Source organism: Tiliqua scincoides, chromosome 8 (assembly GCF_035046505.1).
Source record: "Tiliqua scincoides isolate rTilSci1 chromosome 8, rTilSci1.hap2, whole genome shotgun sequence".
Classification (NCBI taxonomy): domain Eukaryota; kingdom Metazoa; phylum Chordata; class Lepidosauria; order Squamata; family Scincidae; genus Tiliqua; species Tiliqua scincoides.
Genome location: NC_089828.1, coordinates 8,806,090 through 8,823,822, shown reverse-complemented (window position 1 = coordinate 8,823,822; position 17,733 = coordinate 8,806,090). Strand labels below are relative to the sequence as shown.

Here is a 17,733-nt window from a genome sequence, read left to right as displayed (position 1 = left end):
ATGACTGGAGCTTTGGCTGCTTTTCAGGAGCAATTCATCTTGCCCATCATCCAAGCAGCCACTTTTTAATTAGCTGTTTTGCAGAATGAATTGGCAGGTGGCAACCAGGCAGGGCGATTTCAGCACCAGCGGAGCGTTCAGAGATTCCCACGTCTTTGCAGGCGGATCTGAAGTGCGATGGTGTCATGGTGGTGATCAGAATATGTGCAATATGGGAAGGGGCCCAGGAGGCAATCTAGCCCAGCTCCCCCCCCCCACACACTCACTTCAGGATATCCCAGGCTAGTGCCTGCCCTGCCAATGTCTGTCCAACCTGTACTTGCAGACCTCCAGCAAGAGACTCCTGCCCTAGCCGGGGGGGGGGGTGTTTCTGTTGTCAGACTGCTCTGCCCATATGCCTGGAAGGAAGCCCCTCCTAACAGTCAGTCCAAACCTCCCCTCCTGTAACTTAAGCCCACTGGATCTAGTTCTGCTCTCTGGGCAGCAGAGAACAAGTCTTTGCCCTCTCTGACTGGAAGAGCGCTCTCAGGGCTCTCCCCTATCCTCTCTTACCTGGGCTAGCTCTGCCCATCTCCTTCCACCAGACTTCACAGGATGTGTACTCTGGTCTTCCAGCAAAGAGTTACCTACTCTCGGCGGCTCTCTTAGCCCCTGGCTGACCTGAGTTTTTCCCCTGCACACCAACCAGGTGCTGTTGCTTATGGGCCCACCTCACCTGGTGTTTGCAACAGCTCTCCAGAGTCATGGGCAGAGAAGGGTCTTTCCCATCTGGAGGAGGCTGTTCAGCTGGAGACACTGCCTGAGACTGAGGTCTGCTTATGCAAAGGGAGCAGTTTGCCACTAAGCTATACCCCCCCCCCCAGTTTTAGCCAAGGAAGGGTTTGACTCTGGTATGTGCCATATAGGACCAAGTCCCCTTCTTTGGCCATTCTGGGTCACAACAACAAGGGCTTTTGGCTTTTACTCTCTCCATTCCCTTTTGCCCAGCTGGCACACTTGTACCCTGACCTTGGCATCCTTTCTGAGTGAAGCCCGTTTCTTTCATGGGAGAGTTTTTTTTAAGGGAAGTAGTGGGTGGAGGGAGCTGCTTTACTGATGCATTTGTTTAGCTCAGTATCGAGAGAAAGTGTTGGAGATCGTTGAGCCAAGGTACACAAAATCATGGACTACCTCCAGTTCATGCGCAGAGATTGTAATGCAGGGAGGTGAGTCCACATCCTGAACCATGACCTGTGTTTTCTTAAGGCTGATCGTCAGTCCAAAATCTTGGCAGGCCTTGCTAAAATGATCCATGTTTTAGCAAGACTACCACGTTTTCCAGACTCACAAAGAGAGTCTGGTCCAACAAGAAGCTGACGGAACATACCAAGATCCAGGTCTACAGAGCTTGTGTCCTGAGTACACTTCTGTACTGCAGCGAGTCATGGACTCTTCGCTCACAACAGGAGAGGAAACTGAACGCATTCCACATGCGCTGCCTCCGACGCATCCTCGGCATCACCTGGCAGGACAAAGTTCCAAACAACACAGTCCTGGAACGAGCTGGAATCCCTAGCATGTATGCACTGCTGAAACAGAGACGCCTGCGTTGGCTCGGTCATGTCGTGAGAATGGATGATGGCCGGATCCCAAAGGATCTCCTCTATGGAGAACTCGTGCAAGGAAAGTGCCCTACAGGTAGACCACAGCTGCGATACAAGGACATCTGCAAGAGGGATTTGAAGGCCTTAGGGATGGACCTCAACAAGTGGGAAACCCTGGCCTCTGAGCGGCCTGCTTGGAGGCAGGCTGTGCAGCATGGCCTTTCCCAGTTTGAAGAGACACTTGGCCGACAGTCTGAGGCTAAGAGGCAAAGAAGGAAGGCCCATAGCCAGGGAAACAGACCAGGGACACACTACACTTGCTCCGGGTGTCGAAGGGATTGTCACTCCCGAATCGGCCTTTTCAGCCACACTAGACACTGTGCCAGAACCACCTTTCAGAGCGCGATACCAGAGTCTTCCGAGACTGAAGGTTGCCAACAAGGGTGGAGGGAGGTTGGAAACTAAACTTTGGGACTCTTGGGGGAAACCCCCTCACCTCTGCTTGTCTCCCTGCAGTCCAGTACCTGTTAAGTGTGGCTTCCTCCCCTCCCCTCTCCACAGGTTTCTGCATATTGGGCATGGGCTGTTTCCCCCTTGTTCTCACATGTTTGTCCAGTGTCCCTGTTTGCTGATCATTGACCCTGTCGCATCCCCAGGCTGGCCTTTTGAGGATGGCTGACTCTGTGTGTTTTTTTAAACCAGAGTTGCCAGCCCTCCCAGCCTTTTCCCACGATAACCCCGAGGCCCTGGAAGATGACAAGCACCAAGAACAGCCCTGAGTCATGGCTGCTACTTCTGATATCAAGGAAAGGCCCCTCCCCTGGCCCTTGTGGGGGCTCACTTTAGCAGCAGCGATGGCTTGGAGCTCTCTCTGCAGCCAGATTGATCTCCACCAACCTTGTTTCACCAATAAATAGTGTGACACCACCATTACCACAAACGTCTCCAAGAATGCCGTGGCAGCGGGAGGGAGCTATGCCTTAACATAAGCCCTGTTGGATCAGGCCCAAGGCCCATCTAGTCCCGCTTCCTGCATCTCAGAGTAGCCCACAAGATGCCTAAGGGGGCATGCAAGAGACCTGCATCCTGGTGCCACTCCCTTGTACCTGGCATTCTGAGGTAATGCCACGGAGGTGAATGGTGAGAGTGGGTGCCATTACAGTTGCTTGCCATGCTGCTCAATGGAGGGGGCAAGGACACCTGGCTAAGTAACCCCCGAACCTAGTGTTAGAATTGCCTTTGTGCCAAAGCTCAGAATCAAGTCCTGCACACCCCCACCCCAGCTGCAGTCAGCTGCCAATGGGACTACTCAGAGGCACAATTCAATTAAAGTACTCACCCTTTCAGCAAATGGCGGATGGACTGGAGAAGAATTGGGATCACAGCAGTGTTGTGTGTGTGTGGAGGGGGGGGATGAGATGGAATGACCTGTTTCCTGGGAATGGGCCCAGTGCCCTCCATGACGGTTTTTGAAGAGAGAAGATGTTGACGGCTCCAGAGACAGACCTCTGAGTTCCTAACCGCCTTCCAGCTCCAAGCAGGCCCCACCACCCTCCATTTCATGTTGCTCTGGTATTTTTTGAACTATTGATTACACATTTGCAGGAGACTGGTTGGTAACCTTCAGTCTCGAAAGACTATGGTATAAGCCTACAGCACCCGGTATTCCCAGGCGGTCTCCCATCCAAGTACTAACCAGGCCTGATCCTGCTTAGCTTCCAAGATCAGACGAGATTGGGCATGTGCAGAGTAACAGTGATGATGTTCTCTTTAGCCCCCAGATGAGACCCATTCGTGGCTTTGTCGTCTGTGGAGGAGAAGCCTCCTTACTGGGTGGGGAGGCTCAGAGAGCAAGTCGTGTTCTGACACATGGGTGGTGCTGCACTTATGTCCATTTTTCTTCCATGAAGTGATGGAGATCACATTCTTGCTCTGCTGTTTCTGAAGCATGTGGCACACTCCTCTCCCTGTTTACTCAGAAGTGAGTCCCACAGGTGTTCATTACTCAGAAAATCTGCCTAGGATTGCAAGCAGTGACTCCTTCCTGAAGCACCAACTTCCCACTACTCCTCCAGAATGTTCTTCTTCCTTAAAGGACCCAAAGTGGTGCTGAGGTGACCCTACCGCAATACTTTTGCCTTGCAAATCTGCTAATTGTGCCTGGCCATATGGTAATTAATTAGCATACTGGAATATCCTATCTCTCTTGAACTGCCATCTAGCCCACCGCTTTCTCGGCTGCTTAAAAGAAACACTCATTACTGTCCCTTTTCTTTCTCATTTTCTTTTTTTTAAAGCTAATTAACTTTTGTCTTTAATTCCAGTTGAGCAAGATTGCAAAAGGAGTCTGTTCAGGGAAAGATAGCCTGTCTGGGAAAAAAGTCTTCTGAGAACATAAGAACAGCCCCACTGGATCAAGCCATAGGCCCATCTAGTCCAGCTTCCTGTATCTCACAGCGGCCCACCAAATGCCCCAGGGAGCACACCAGATAACAAGAGACCTCATCCTGGTGCCCTCCCTTGCATCTGGCATTCTGACACAACCCATTTCTAAAATCAGGAGGTTGCACATACACATCATGGCTTGTACCCCATAATGGATTTTTCCTCCAGAAAAATCCTCTGCAGTGAGCATTCACTGCATTAGAAGAAAGTAGGATTATGCAAGTGGATTCTGGAAGGGGTAGGCCACAGGGAGGACTGGTCCTTCACCCTATTGGGACAGGGGATGTCGGAACATCCTGCATTCCAGAAGCATCTCCAGCTCCCCGTCCTCCAGGCATAATCTCTGCTTTCAGGTCTCAGTCCCTAATAATGCGGTTCCTTTGGGAATGCCTGGTGACACTGCTGTTGTTATCCCCGGAGCTGTTGGTCCTCAGGGTTGAGCTCCTTGCCCACCTTCTCTAGAAGTGAGATCTCAGAGGGGCCTTGATAAGAGAGGTCTTCGTGGAATGTGTGGAATGGGAAAGGCAATGGAGACAGATGAGTGAGCAGGCGAGGCTCCGGTGCACTTAATTTGCAGGGGGATGAGAGATGTTTGTGAAGAAGAAACAGGAATTTGGTGACTTGGAAGAGAGTCAGAGAGTTGGCTGAAGTGGGAAGCATCTTCCAGGTCTGTCGAGGGGGCCTCTTCCTGGGACTGGATGTGACAGCGGGGCTGATGTGCTGCCTGGGGGGGGGGGGGAGGCCTGACCTTCCTGCTCCTGTATTCCCTTCATGCCTTTGGTTAAGGTGCCACCACCCCTCTCCAGGGCTCCATCTTCTGAGCCCCATCAGCTTCTCTGTTGCAAAGAATTCTCCACGAAATGGGGAGATTGCAGTTTGGCTATGCTGATTATTGTGGGTCTTCTCATCTAATGAACTGCTTTTCAAACAAGTGGCTGCCTCTGTTACTGAGATCTAGTTTTATTTCCATTCGAAATGAATCTCTGGGTTAAATTTTAGTTTAAAAACACAAAAACTCCAAGCCAGCCGCCTTCCCCAGGCCTGCTCCGCTCTTTTGATCCTCTGCATAATCAGCGGCACCGGCAGACTCAGCCTGGGAAAGGAAATTAATGCACTGGCTCTGAGTCCTCCACGTGTATGTTCCGCTATGAATTATTGAAATGGGTTTTTTCCATGCAGTTTGATATTTTTCCATTTAGGGAAGCAATTAAGTGTTACTTGCGTTGCTGGTCAACAGCAGCCCCTCCCTGTGCTCCGCCTTCTTCTCTGGTGGCCCTCTTTCCTCATTTATTTCTAGTAGGCGCACCAGCCAGGAGGTCACTTCCTCCAGTGATTTGATTGTGCCACCTTCCTGGGTGACAGATTCAGATCCTGTGTGAAGACGTGGGAAAAAGGCGGGGGGGGGGGGGAACTTGGCTGCCTGCTGCTCCAGGCCGGGTTGGGCATGGCAATGCTTGGGCCTGAATAGGGGCTAGTGATGGCCTCTGCAGATGTGCTATGGAGAGAAGGTATGGGTGGGGGGTTAGGTGAGACCCCTGCAAGGGTGGAGCAGCAAAGGGAGGAGGCTCTCTGGGGTTGTGCGTGTTCTTGGTCCCAAAGGCAGGGACAATCTGGGCTGCAAGAGTGTGGGAGGGCTGGCCCAGGGAGACCCCCTCTCTAGCTTTGCTCCAAGGTGATGGGGCCCGTTCCCTTGAGGGAGAAAGAGCATAAGGGCCATCAAACCACAGGCAGTGGGCAAACCTTTAGAGTGCCAGCTGGAAATCTGCCTTGTCCCTAAGCAGCTCATCCAGTTTGCCTCTGTCCTGCACTTTGCCTTAACACAGTTAAGACGAAGAGTTGGTGGTTTCAGCATCATGACGACCCTTCCACACTGCCTGATTCAGCTGAACATTTACCTGAAGGCAGCTGCCACCTCACTCGAAAGCTCACTCACGGCCCTGCCACATCAGTGGCCTTGACAAAGGCCCATTTCAATTATTTTTGCAGCGTAGACCAATGTGGCTGCTGTCCACACATGTTTGGAGCTCAAAGGTGATTCAGTTTGCGCAGCTCCTTGAGAACTTTATTAAAAAGACAAAGTACTCATGGACAAAACTGCAGTTGAGAGAAATGCATCTGAGTTTGCTGGGGTGCTCTCCCCAGCAGGCCCCATGGCTGGGGGTGTCACAGGGGGGGCTTTAGACCTGGAGTTTTCAGGAACAGCAAGTTATGGGCTTGCAGTTTTCAGGAACAGCAAGTTATGTCAGCATCAGCAGCCCATTTTATGGCAGGGACGGACAGCTCGCCCAGGGGTCAGGGAGTCAAGTGTAAGGAGGACTGTGGACTGGGAGGCAGCAACCCTTTCTGCTCTGGAGAAATCTCCCCCCCCCCCCCCGATCTACTGGCAGATCCCATGCTACCCTCTGCCCACCCATGATATAAAGAACATACATTCAAACCTGCTGGTTTTTCCTTCGTCTCAGGGGGACAAATTTGAGAGGCGCCTGCATGAAACATGTTTCGTTCTGGTGCAACTTCTGAAAAGGACATTGATTTGTGATCAAACGAGAGCTGGGAGGGAGGAGGGGGAGGAGAGGGATGGAGTGGGGAGGTGGGCAGAGCAGAGCAGAATAAAAAGAATATTTGAAAGAAAAAATGCTGCCTCCACAGAAGCCCCGGAAGCCTGTTTCTCTGCGGGTCGGCATTGCCGAAGAATCTTTCATGTAAAAATGTAAACAGAATCCGGAATGAGGGGAAACCGCAGCAGGGCCGCGGCACTGCTCCTTGTAGCCCTCGATTAAAATTAATACAGGCATTGATCTGTGCAATTTATTAATAGGCCAGCACTGCCGGGAGAGCTGCTCTGATAAACAGCTGCCTGCCGTCCGTTGCAACCCAGGCAGTTTGTGGCTCAGTGGCCGCCTTTCGTGTGCCCCGTGCTGCCTCCCGGCCGACGTCTAATTGTGCTGCTGACTTGCGACTTTTCCAGGGCCGCAGGACCAATTAGCAGCAGCCTCCGTCCACACAGCCCCCCTGTTGCCATGAGGTGGTGGAGCCCCACAGGCTGGCCCTGGAAAGCGAAACACGCGGACTGCCGTGGCCGCAGAGGCTGGAGCGAAGCCGTCCATCTCCAGCCAGCCAGCCCCTGCTTAACAAGCCTGCCAGGCTCCTCAAGGCCTCCAGTGCCGGGGGCAGTGCGGGGGGAGGGGGGCTCTGTCCACTTTTTTCCTGTATGCTGTCTATTAATCTTTCCTGCCAGCATCGCTCGCTGTAGCTGTTGCATCTTGTCAGTTCAATGTATGGCTAACGGGCTAAAGAGACTCCCAGAGCCCTCCAAGGCAGGCGCTGACCTCTGACTCCAGAACTGGCAGTACTGGGGTGGGGGGGCAGATGGGTTGATGGAGGGGTTCTCTGCACCACTACCAGGGTCAGGGGGGTCCCTCTGTCAGAGGAGAGGTCTATGGCAGCTTCATTATTGGCAGGATCCGACTGGGATGTCATCAGATGTTGCCTGCTGCATCATTAATCAGTTGCTTCTGGGCTGGTGAGCATCTTCTGCTGGTCACGGGGAGCATTGCTGCAGCCTCATTTATTAGTTAATGCTGGGTGATTATACCTGCGTGTAGAAGAGAGCGATGGCAGCAACTCTTACCCTGCAGATGCCCGATCTCATCTGAACTTGGAAGCTAAGCAGAGTCAGGCCTGGTTAGTACTTGGATGGGAGACCGCCTGGGAATACTGTGTGCTGTAGGCTTATACCATAGTCTTTCGAGACTGAAGGTTGCCAACCAGAAGAGAATGGCTCACCGCCTTGGCCTGCTGATGCTGGAGGGACAGCAGCACTCTCAGTCTGCAGCCTGTTGCTGGGAAGACTCACTATGCTTCTGCAAGGATGCTCTGCATGTGGGTAGGTGACCCTTGCCATTCCCAGAGTCTGAAAAACACAGGTGCATGTGCTTGGGCAGGTCTGCTATTAACAGTGCTGGTCCCAGGTGGGTTTGGTGTGGTCACCAGGGGAGGCTGGAGGATGCAGGCAAAGAACAGCTGCCCTGTGGCCACTTGGTAGAAGAGCCCTGCTTGGTTTGCAGGAGATCCCCGCTCAATCCCTGGCTCCAAGTCTCCAAGGGGAGGCGCTCTTTCTGCCTGAGCCCATGGAGTAAAGCTGCCAACCAGAGTGGAAATCTCTGGGCTAGTTGGACCAAGGGGCTGACTCTGCAGAAAGACAAAAGGCAGGGTCCTCTAAGAAGTAGGAGTGTCACAACCACCAGGGCTGGCCCATTTGGGAGGCCAACTGAGACAATGGTCTCAGGCAACAAATAGGAGGATTCCTGAGGAGGAATGGAGGGCATGCCATTCTCCTTTCCACCTCCACTCTTCCACTCCATCAACCTCTTCCTTTTCCAGTCCAGGGAGTGGGAGGGGAATAAGGGATTATGTTCACCAGGTATGCAGGGAGATGTATTGGGCCTGCTGCCTCAAGTTCCAGGAAGTCTTGGGCTGGTCCTCGTAGGCATACAGGAAACAAATATCTGCCTGCTTGTGAACTTGTCTAGGTACACACAAATTCTTTCAGAAATGATCGAAATGCTGTGGCACCATTTTGATTTGATTTTTATCATACTTTTATTCCTCTTTCAGATCAACTTTGTCCTCTATGGAGGCCCAGATCAGTGCCTAAATGCAGCACCCTGGATTCCATGAAGGTGAGACACCCCTCCCCCCCGGCCTTCTAGGCTCCCAGACCCAGAAAGAAAAGAACATAAGAACAGCCCCACTGGATCAGGCCACAGCGGCCCCAAATGCCCCAGGGAGTACACCTGATAACAAGAGACCTGCATCCTGTGCCCTCCCTTGCATCTGGCATAGCCCATTTCTAAAATCAGGAGGTTGCACATACACATCATGGCTTGTAACCCATAATGGATTTCCCCCCCAGAAACTTGTCCAATCCCTTCTTAAAGGCATCCAGGCCAGACGCCATCACCACATCCTGTGGTAAGGAGTTCCACAGACCAACCACACGCTAAGTAAATGCATATTTTCTTTTGTCTGTCCTAACTCTCCCAACACTCAATTTTGGTGGATGTCCCCTGGTTCTGGTGTTATGTGAGAGTGTAAAGAGCATCTCCCTATCCACTTTATCCTTCCCATGCATAATTTTGTATGTCTCAATCATGTCCCCCCTCAGGCGCCTCTTTTCTAGGCTGAAGAGGCCCAAACACCATAGCCTTTCCTCATAAGGAAGGTGCCCCAGCCCAGCAATCATCTTAGTTGCCCTCTTTTGCACCTTTTCCATTTCCACTATATCCTTTTTGAGATGCGGGGACCAGAACTGGACACAATACTCCAGGTGTGGCATTATAATATTAGCTGTTTTGTTCGCAATACCTTTTCTAATGATCTCAAGCATAGAATTGGCCTTCTTCACTGCCGCCGCACATTGGGTCGACACTTTCATTGACCTGTCCACCACCACTCCAAGATCTCTCTCCTGATCTGTCACAGACAGCTCAGAACCCATCAGCCTATATGTGAAGTTTTGATTTTTTGCCCCAATGTGCATGACTTTACACTTACTTACATTGAAACACATCTGCCATTTTGCTGCCCATTCTGCCAGTTTGGAGAGATCCTTCTGGAGCTCCTCACAATCACTTCTGGTCTTCACCACTCGGAAAAGTTTGGCGACGTCTGCAAACTTAGCCACCTCACTGCTCAACCCTGTCTCCAGGTCATTTATGAAGAGGTTGAAGAGCACCGGTCCCACGACAGATCCTTGGGGCACACCGCTTTTCACCTTGCTCCATTGTGAAAATTGCCCATTGACACCCACTCTCTGTTTCCTGGTCTTCAACCAGGTCACAGTCCAGGATAGCACCTGCTCTTCCCTGACTGTGGAGTTTTTTCAGTAGCCTTTGGTGAGGGACCGTGTTGAACGCCTTCTGAAAGTCCAGATATATACTGTCCACGGGTTCTCCCACATCCACATGCCTGCTGACCTTTTCAAAGAATTCTATAAGGTTCGTGAGGCAAGACTTACCCTTACAGAGGCCATGCTGATTCTCCCTCAGCAAGGCCTGTTCGTCTATGTGTTTTGAGATGCCATCTTTGTTGAGGCATTCCACCATCTTACCCGGTACAGATGTTAGGCTGACCGGCCTATAGTTTCCTGGGTCCCCCCTCTTTCCCTTTTTAAAGTTCGGCATGACATTTGCTATCCTCTAGTCCTCTGGCACTGTGGCCGTTTTGAGGGACAAGTTGCATATTTTAGTCAAGAAATCAGCAACTTCATTCTTCAATTCCTTAATAACTTGTGGGTGGATGCCATCAGGGCCCAATGATTTATTGATCTTTAATTTATCAGTGAGGTCTGAAACATCTTCTTTTTCAACCTCTATCTGACTTAATTCCTTGGTCAGGAGGGGCCGTTCAGGCAGCGGTATCTGCCCAAGGTCTTCTGCCGTGAAGACAGATGCAAAGAACTCGTTCAATTTCTCTGCCATCTCGAAGTCTCCTTTTATTTCCCCTTTCCCTCCCTCACCATCCAGAGGGCCAACTGCTTCTCTGGCGGGTTTCCTGCTTCTAACATATTTGAAGAAGCTTTTATTATTCCCCTTAATGCTGCTGGCCATGTGTTCCTCATAGTCTCTCTTGGCCTCCCGTATCATCTTCTTACATTTCTGTTGCCACAGTTTATGTTCCTTTTTATTCTCCTTATTAGGGCAAGACATCCATTTATGGAAGGAAGCTTCCTTGCCTTTTACAGCCTCTCTAACTTGGTTGGTTAGCCATGCGGGCACCCTCCTGGACTTAGTCGAGCCTTTCTTCCTTTGTGGTATACACTTCCACTGGGCCTCTATTACTGTTGGTTTGAGCAACCTCCATGCTCTCTGTAGAGACTGGACTCTTTTTACCTTCCCTTTCAACCTCCTTCTAACCAGCCTCCTCATTTGAGGGAAGTCCACTCGTCAGAAGTCAAGGGTTTTTGTGAGAGATTTGCCCAGTATTCCCCCGATGTGCATGTCGAAATGGATCACAGCATAATCACTGTTCCCCAATGGCTCCGTAACATTGATATCTCTAACCAGGTCCTGATTACCGCACAATATTAAATCCAGAGTCACCTGTCCTCTGGTGGGCTCCATGACTAGCTGCTCTAAGGCACAGTCAGTTAGCATGTCAAGGAATCTGGTCTCCTTTTCGTGACCAGAACACAAATTGACCCAGTCTATGAGGATAATTGAAGTCCCCCATGATTATCCTCCTTGTCACCTCCCTGATCTGTTTCCTCATTTCAAAGGTCCCCTTCCAGTTTCTGGTCTGGAGGACGATAGTACGCCCCCAGTATTACATCGCTCCACAGGCCTGGTAATTTAACCCACAGAGATTCTACGGTGGAGTTGGACCCACTTTCAATCTCAACTTTGCTGGATTCTATCCCTTCCTTAACATAAACGGCCACCCCACCTCCAACACGCCCCTGCCTGTCCCTCCTGTAGAGTTTATAGCCCGGGATTGCGGTATCCCACTGATTCTCCTCATTCCACCAGGTTTGTTATGCCCACTATGTCAATGTTTTCCCTTGTCACCAGACATTCCAGTTCTCCCATCTTTGCTCGGAGACTTCAGGCATTTGCATAAAAGCATTTATACATGGAATGCCCAAGGATGGGCTGCTTATTAGCTCCTTTATCCCTGAATCCTCTCGCTCAAGTAGGCACACTCCAAGGGATGCCAGGACAAGGGGGAAGTAGTAGGCAGGCCATGAGGTCCAGCTGGGGCCAGGCTGGCTGGTCTTCCCTTGCCAACCTCCTTGCAGGGAAGAAGGTCTGAAGCTGCCTGCTGGTCCTTTGTTCCCTGGCTTGTGCAGAGGCCAGAGTGGGCTCCTTCTCTTGGGTGACTTGCAGCTAGGAGCAGGTTGTTATTCACTAGAGGGGAGAAGAGCAGGGAATGATTAGCCTCCTCCCTTACTACAGGGCTCTTCCAGGGAGGGAAAGGCTTCAGCCTCCTCATAGTCTAGCAGTCTGCTTTCCCCACCAGCACCCTCCCCTGCATCACTCTGTATCTGGTCATTGGAGGTAGACTGCCCCTGTGCCTGGAGGATTCACTTTGCACCACAGTCAGAACCTGTTGGCCTCTTGAGTCCAGGGGCTGTGAACCTCTTTGAACTGCTGGTCTCAACGCAGAAGGCAAATCTTCTGGGTCACCTTCTGGCAGGGATTGTTCCTAACCCTCCTACCTGCCCTGGTTTAGATGGGAGAGGCTGGGTTGGAGGAAGCCTTCTGCCTGCAGAGTGCGGACTAAGCCAGGGAGGCTGGAGGCCGCCCTTCCTGCCTGGGGAGCCCTTTTCACGGGCTGCACTGTAATCTGCCTCCTAACCCGAAGGAATGGCTGCCCAGCACCAGCCTGTCCTTCAGCGCTGAATTGGCTCTCCCAGCCCCCCCCCCCGTAATTGCACTTCTTCTCCCCCCCCTCGCAGAACACAAAAAGCAGCTGCTTAAGAGGCTGTGCCAATTAATGGCGCTCTGAAATTAAAACACCCACACAGGCTGGCGGAGCCTTCTGCAGAACGGAGCTGGCCATTGTCTCCATGCTAATCAGCCTCAACTCATCTTGGCCCCCTTAATGAGAGAGGCACATGCGACTGTGGCGGTGGCCGTCACTGCGGAATACCCACAATATCCTAATGAGCACCAGGGAAGAGGAGACGCCCTTCCATCAAAAGGCAGGCGGGAGGAGAGGCTCTGGGACGGGCTGTCTGTGCTCCAACCAGGGGCTCCTTCTCCTCATCCGGGATTCAGGTCGTGGGCAGGCTGTGTTGTGCGCTTGCTGCTTGTGCATACCAAGTGGGCATGCTTGGGGCATTGTGGGGAGGTGTTGCTGCCCATCATGGCGAAGAACCAGGGGGGCTGCCTGCAGGGTGCCCCACATTCCCTGTCCACTCTGCTGCCTACAGAAGGAGTTGCCCTGAGAAGATGATGGCCTGAGCACTAGTGTTGCTGGAGGGGGTGGGTAGCAACATGCTACGTTGTGCAGGCTCCGAACCCTCCCTCTTGCCTTCAGAGCCAGTCGTGGCCTTTTGGGCACAGCTGTTTGGGTGCTCCCAAACGGCTTGGAGGGCTGACGAGGCCCTGATCCCTGCTGTGAGGACACTTGCACTGTGTACTGAAGCACTGTGCAAACTGAGGCAGGCCCAAGGATGATGCCAGATTCCTGGGGCTGGATCAGCTGGTTCGGATCAGCTCCATCTTGGTGGAGCAAATATTTTGATGATCCCCAACAGGAGACAAATGCAGCACACACCATTAGCTGCACACAATTTGTTCCCATTCTGCTGGGGAATCAGCTGTTTGTTTCTGCCGCAAAGATTTGATTACCTTCCTTGTTTCATTCATCTTCACTGTCTAATTATTTGCCTAATCTTTTTCATCACTAGCTTAAGTAGAAAGGGAGTACAGAGGAAGGTGTTGGGCAGGAGTCAGGGCCGCTCGTTGAGAAGGAGGTGCCGATGAAGGGCTGGTTCCTGGAGGGAGTTTTTCCCGCTGTTGGAAACCGATTGGGCGGGTCGGAGGCCCCTGCTGAGCTGGAAGGATGTGGCAACCTTTCATCTGGTTTGCGTTTCCTCTCGAAAGGAGGCAGTGAGGAGGAGGCTCAGCCCAAGCCGGGCTTCTAGTGGAGCACTCCGACCAACAGCTTGAAGGGCTGACAAGGCCCCAATCCCTGCTGTGGGACACTCCCACTGTGCACTGAAGCAGCATTCAGACTGAGGTAGGCTCAAGAATTGTGCCTGCATCCAACAGCCCTGGCCTTGAGCTCTCTGTTCCTGCCGTTCTTATGAGCAAAAGCTCCTTAGCTGCAGAGGAAATGTGGCTCTGGGTCTGTTGTGCTGGGGCATGAGAGGACCTGGCAACTTGCATGCCACACCTGTGAGGCCCACTCTGGAGCAGGCAACCTCAGAAGCCCAGCTGAAGTTTTTAATGGCCACCTCTTTTTGGGATCCTGCACTCACATCCCTCCCCAGGGAGCTGCATCATCCCTGACTCCCTGTCCTATTAACTACTAGTCTATGGTTGTTGGCCAGCCCTTAGTGCAAGTGCTGGAACCCTCCAGCCAGGCTGCGACACTGGAGCGCCCCCAGCACTCACTTCTAGATCCATCTCACACGCATTCAACTGATTTGTCCTCACATTTCAGGGTCTGCATCAGGCTTTGAAAAGGAAGGCGCATGCACTGTGGGGATGGTAGTGTCTCCTTGCTGCTCTCTGTGCACAGAATGGGTGTGGCTGGTCTGATGGGAAGCTGCCTGTTTCTGAAGCAAAATGCCTGCAGGTGATGTGGAGATGCTGTGGGCCAGGAAGTGAGTGCTCGGGAGCTTTGGGGTAAAAAGTGCTGGCACTGGGGCACTTTGCATGCAGAAGGGCCCACGCGGCTCCTGGCAGCATCCTGGTGGGGCTGCCAGAGGCCCTCCTCTGCCTGGAGAAATGCTGGAGAGCCACTTCCGGTCTGCACAGACCATGCTGAGCTTGATGGAGCAACGATTTGGCCCAAGAGGCTTCCTGGAGGCATGGAACAAGCCCAGCAGACTTTTCTGCTTGCGATGGAGTCAGCTGGTCTCAGATAGATCACCTGGGCTCTGGGGCTCAGGCCTGCGACCTCCAGGCATGTGCTCTGCCCTGATAGTCACCATTGCTAGTAGAATGACATATCTATATACTGTACTGCTTTTCTTTGCCAGTCAAAAAGTTCGTCTGGTGATTTACACAATGAAAGAACCTGGACACTGCCTGATCCGGAGCCAGTTATGCGCCTGGTCCCTCCTCAAGTCAGCAGGGCACCCAAGGCATTTGGGCAACCCCAGGATGCCTCCTTTGCAGCAGACATCGAGTGCAGGCTGGCCTGTCATTAGTGGGGATCCCAAGTCCTTTCCCAGGTGCTGGCTGCAGTGGCCAATACCAGGGAACTGGTCACCAGGCCCTCATGTGGGAATGGCCCTGAGAACAGCATTTGTGCACAGGTGACTTTGACCAAGTGTGCAGATACTTCCCTTTTGCCGCCCTCCACAGACTCCACCAAGTCCCTGAAGCTTGCCAGAATGTTCCTTTGATCTTGCAGGCCTCCTCTCTGCCCCTCTGCTCAAGGCTAGGAAGGATGAATATTTCATGCCACATCTCACTGTTTTGACTCTTGCTACAAGAGATGCAATTTCTCACCAGCCTGGGGTGTTTGTCTGCTCCTATAATCACCCGCCTCAATCACGGATGTATCATTTTATGAATTAATAAAAACGATCATAGCTAATCCAGTGGGATTCCGGGAAAGGATCTTGCTTGGCAGAATTTTAATGGGCACTGTGGGGAATTTTAAGCACTGGTTCCTTGTCTGCTCTATCTCTTCTCATCTCTCTCCCCTCCCCCCCCCACTCTTTATTTCTTTATTTGTAGCTGGAGATCACTCCTATGGCAACGAAGGTTTCCTGCCGGAGCGCCCGTGGCCTGCCTAACGGAGCTGTCCTTGTGTCTGTCTGTTGTGGCAGAGGGAACATCCTGCCTGACCTGACTGAACACCCTGCCCGCCAATTTGTCATGTTTGCCTTTGGCCTCTTCCTGAGCAAGCAGGCAAGCAAGGGGTGGTCAGGGGGTGTGTGTGTCCTTCTCTGCTCCAGATCAACACGGAAAGTGTTGTGGCTGCTTTACTTACTTACTTTATTTATTTATTTATCCCCCCTTCCTCAGGCTCCTGCTCCTTATTGAATAATTCATGGTTGCATTAATGCCTTCAGATACCATCTTCCTCCTTTGACTCCTCCTCCTCTCCCTCTCTTGTTCTGCCCACTCGGGAGAACTTTATTCTGCCTTTGCTCTTATGACAGAATATACAGATAAAAGATAATTGCTTGGCTTGACTCTGCCATTGATATGAAAATAGGATCTGAATTATTCACTCCTGTTTAAAGCTTAGCTGAAGGTTATTACAGGGGGATCAAGAACAATCGCACTTCACAGCATTTCTGGTCAAGACGAGGGGGGGCGACCCTCATTTGCACTCTCCGTGAGAACAACTTTGCTTGTAGTGAACGAGAAGCCCCTCCAGATCACTTATTCCTGGAGAAGTCCATGATGTATAAAGAGGGGATGGTTGTCTCCCTTGCAAGCTTCCACACAGGGTTGGCCCAGTGCTTTTGCTGGTTCATGTGATCCTAGGGTCCCAAGCAGTGATCAGGTGGTTGTGGGCTCTGCCTTACTTGTTGGCATCCTTTAGTCTCGGAAGACTATGGTATCGCGCTCTGAATAGTGGTTCTGGAACAGAGTGTCCTCTCCAGTGCGCGAAGCCTGGGTAAAGTAGGTATGGAGGATAGACTGTTACCCATGCAGCAAATCCCCCCTCTCCACATCGCTGAAATGGTCCAATGGAAAGGCAGAAGCCAATATGGTTGGTTCCAGCGGCGTCGCAGGAGTTGCCAGAACGTGACTGTGTTCAGCCATGAACTGCCTCAGGGACTCCGGCTCCGGATTTTGCCTCGAGGTTGACTCCTGAAGCCTTTTCCATAACTGGATGTAGCCACAAGGCAGTGGAGGTTTGGGATCAGAGTTTTCCTTCTCTCAGATGAGCTGCCTTCCCAGGCTGACGAGCCCCATCTACCCGGTGGCTGTTCAGTCGCCTCTTACGACAAGTACAGCCAAACTGAGGGCCTATTCTTATCCCCAGCCCCCAGGGGAATCTGCCTTACTACCAACCAGAAAAACCATAAAACAATTAAGAATTAAAAAAACAAAAAACAAAACAAGACAAAAAAAGACGCTGTAGTGAAGGCTGATGAAGTGGTGCTGCTTTTTAGGCTAGAAAAAATGGTGACTGAGGGCTCAACTAGGTAGCATTTTAATCACCTCCTAGACGCAGTCTGGGCTTGTTTCATTTCCCCCCTTTAAATAGCCCCCCCCATCAGCAAGTGTGCCAAGGACGATGTGCTGTGGAAGTAACATTTGGTTTGACTCTTCATGTGGATGCCAGGCAGAGGTTTACAGGTCGTACCGGGTGTGGAGAACAGATGGTGGGAGAAGCTACTCTCCCTCTTGCAGACAGACAAGAATCAAGTCTCTCAAGAGGACCACTGGGGAGAAGGTTTGGGACGTCTCTGACCAGTGCAGAATGGAGCTCCCACCTGGGGTGGGGATGGTCACCAGCCCAGACAGCTTCCAGAGGGGCTTGGGTCTGCCACTGGCTGCTGATCAGGACAGCTGTGTGCAACCTCTGCAGTCAGTACCAGACGTGGGGAAGCAGCAGTAATGGTCTTTGGACCCTCCTTGCCTAACCTGCGCTTTTGTGTATTAATCTGGGTGATGCACCTTCTGCTGAAGACCTGTGGCTGCCTCAAGTGACCCCTTGTGTTGCTAGTGAGGTTGGCCCAACATAGTCATGCTTCATTCAAATGCAAGAGCACACGTGATGTGCCTGCACATGATGCACCAAGGTGAATTCCTTCATCCTGGGTGCAGAAGTGTCAGCTGCAGACTGGAACAGAGACTGTCTGATCCACCAGGCTTGTCTGCTCCCCATCGCTGCAGGAGGGGGGAGGTGTGCATGTGCCACCAGTCCCACAGCAGAGCACATGCCCCTAGAGGTGCCCCAGAAGGTCCTCCTGCTTGTTGCTCCTCTCCTGGCCTTCCCTCCTCAAACTGCAGGGGCTCTCTGGGTGTCCTGCCTGGAATCATCGAAGGGGCTCCTTCCG

General features: G+C 52.0%; 2 pseudogenes; one reads left to right on the top strand and one right to left on the bottom strand.

The window, feature by feature from the left end:
* Positions 1-3,230: 3,230 nt before the first annotated feature.
* Positions 3,231-3,349, bottom strand: LOC136659778 (5S ribosomal RNA; annotated as a pseudogene).
* Positions 3,350-7,641: 4,292 nt separating this feature from the next.
* Positions 7,642-7,761, top strand: LOC136659832 (5S ribosomal RNA; annotated as a pseudogene).
* The last annotated feature ends 9,972 nt before the right edge of the window (positions 7,762-17,733 follow it).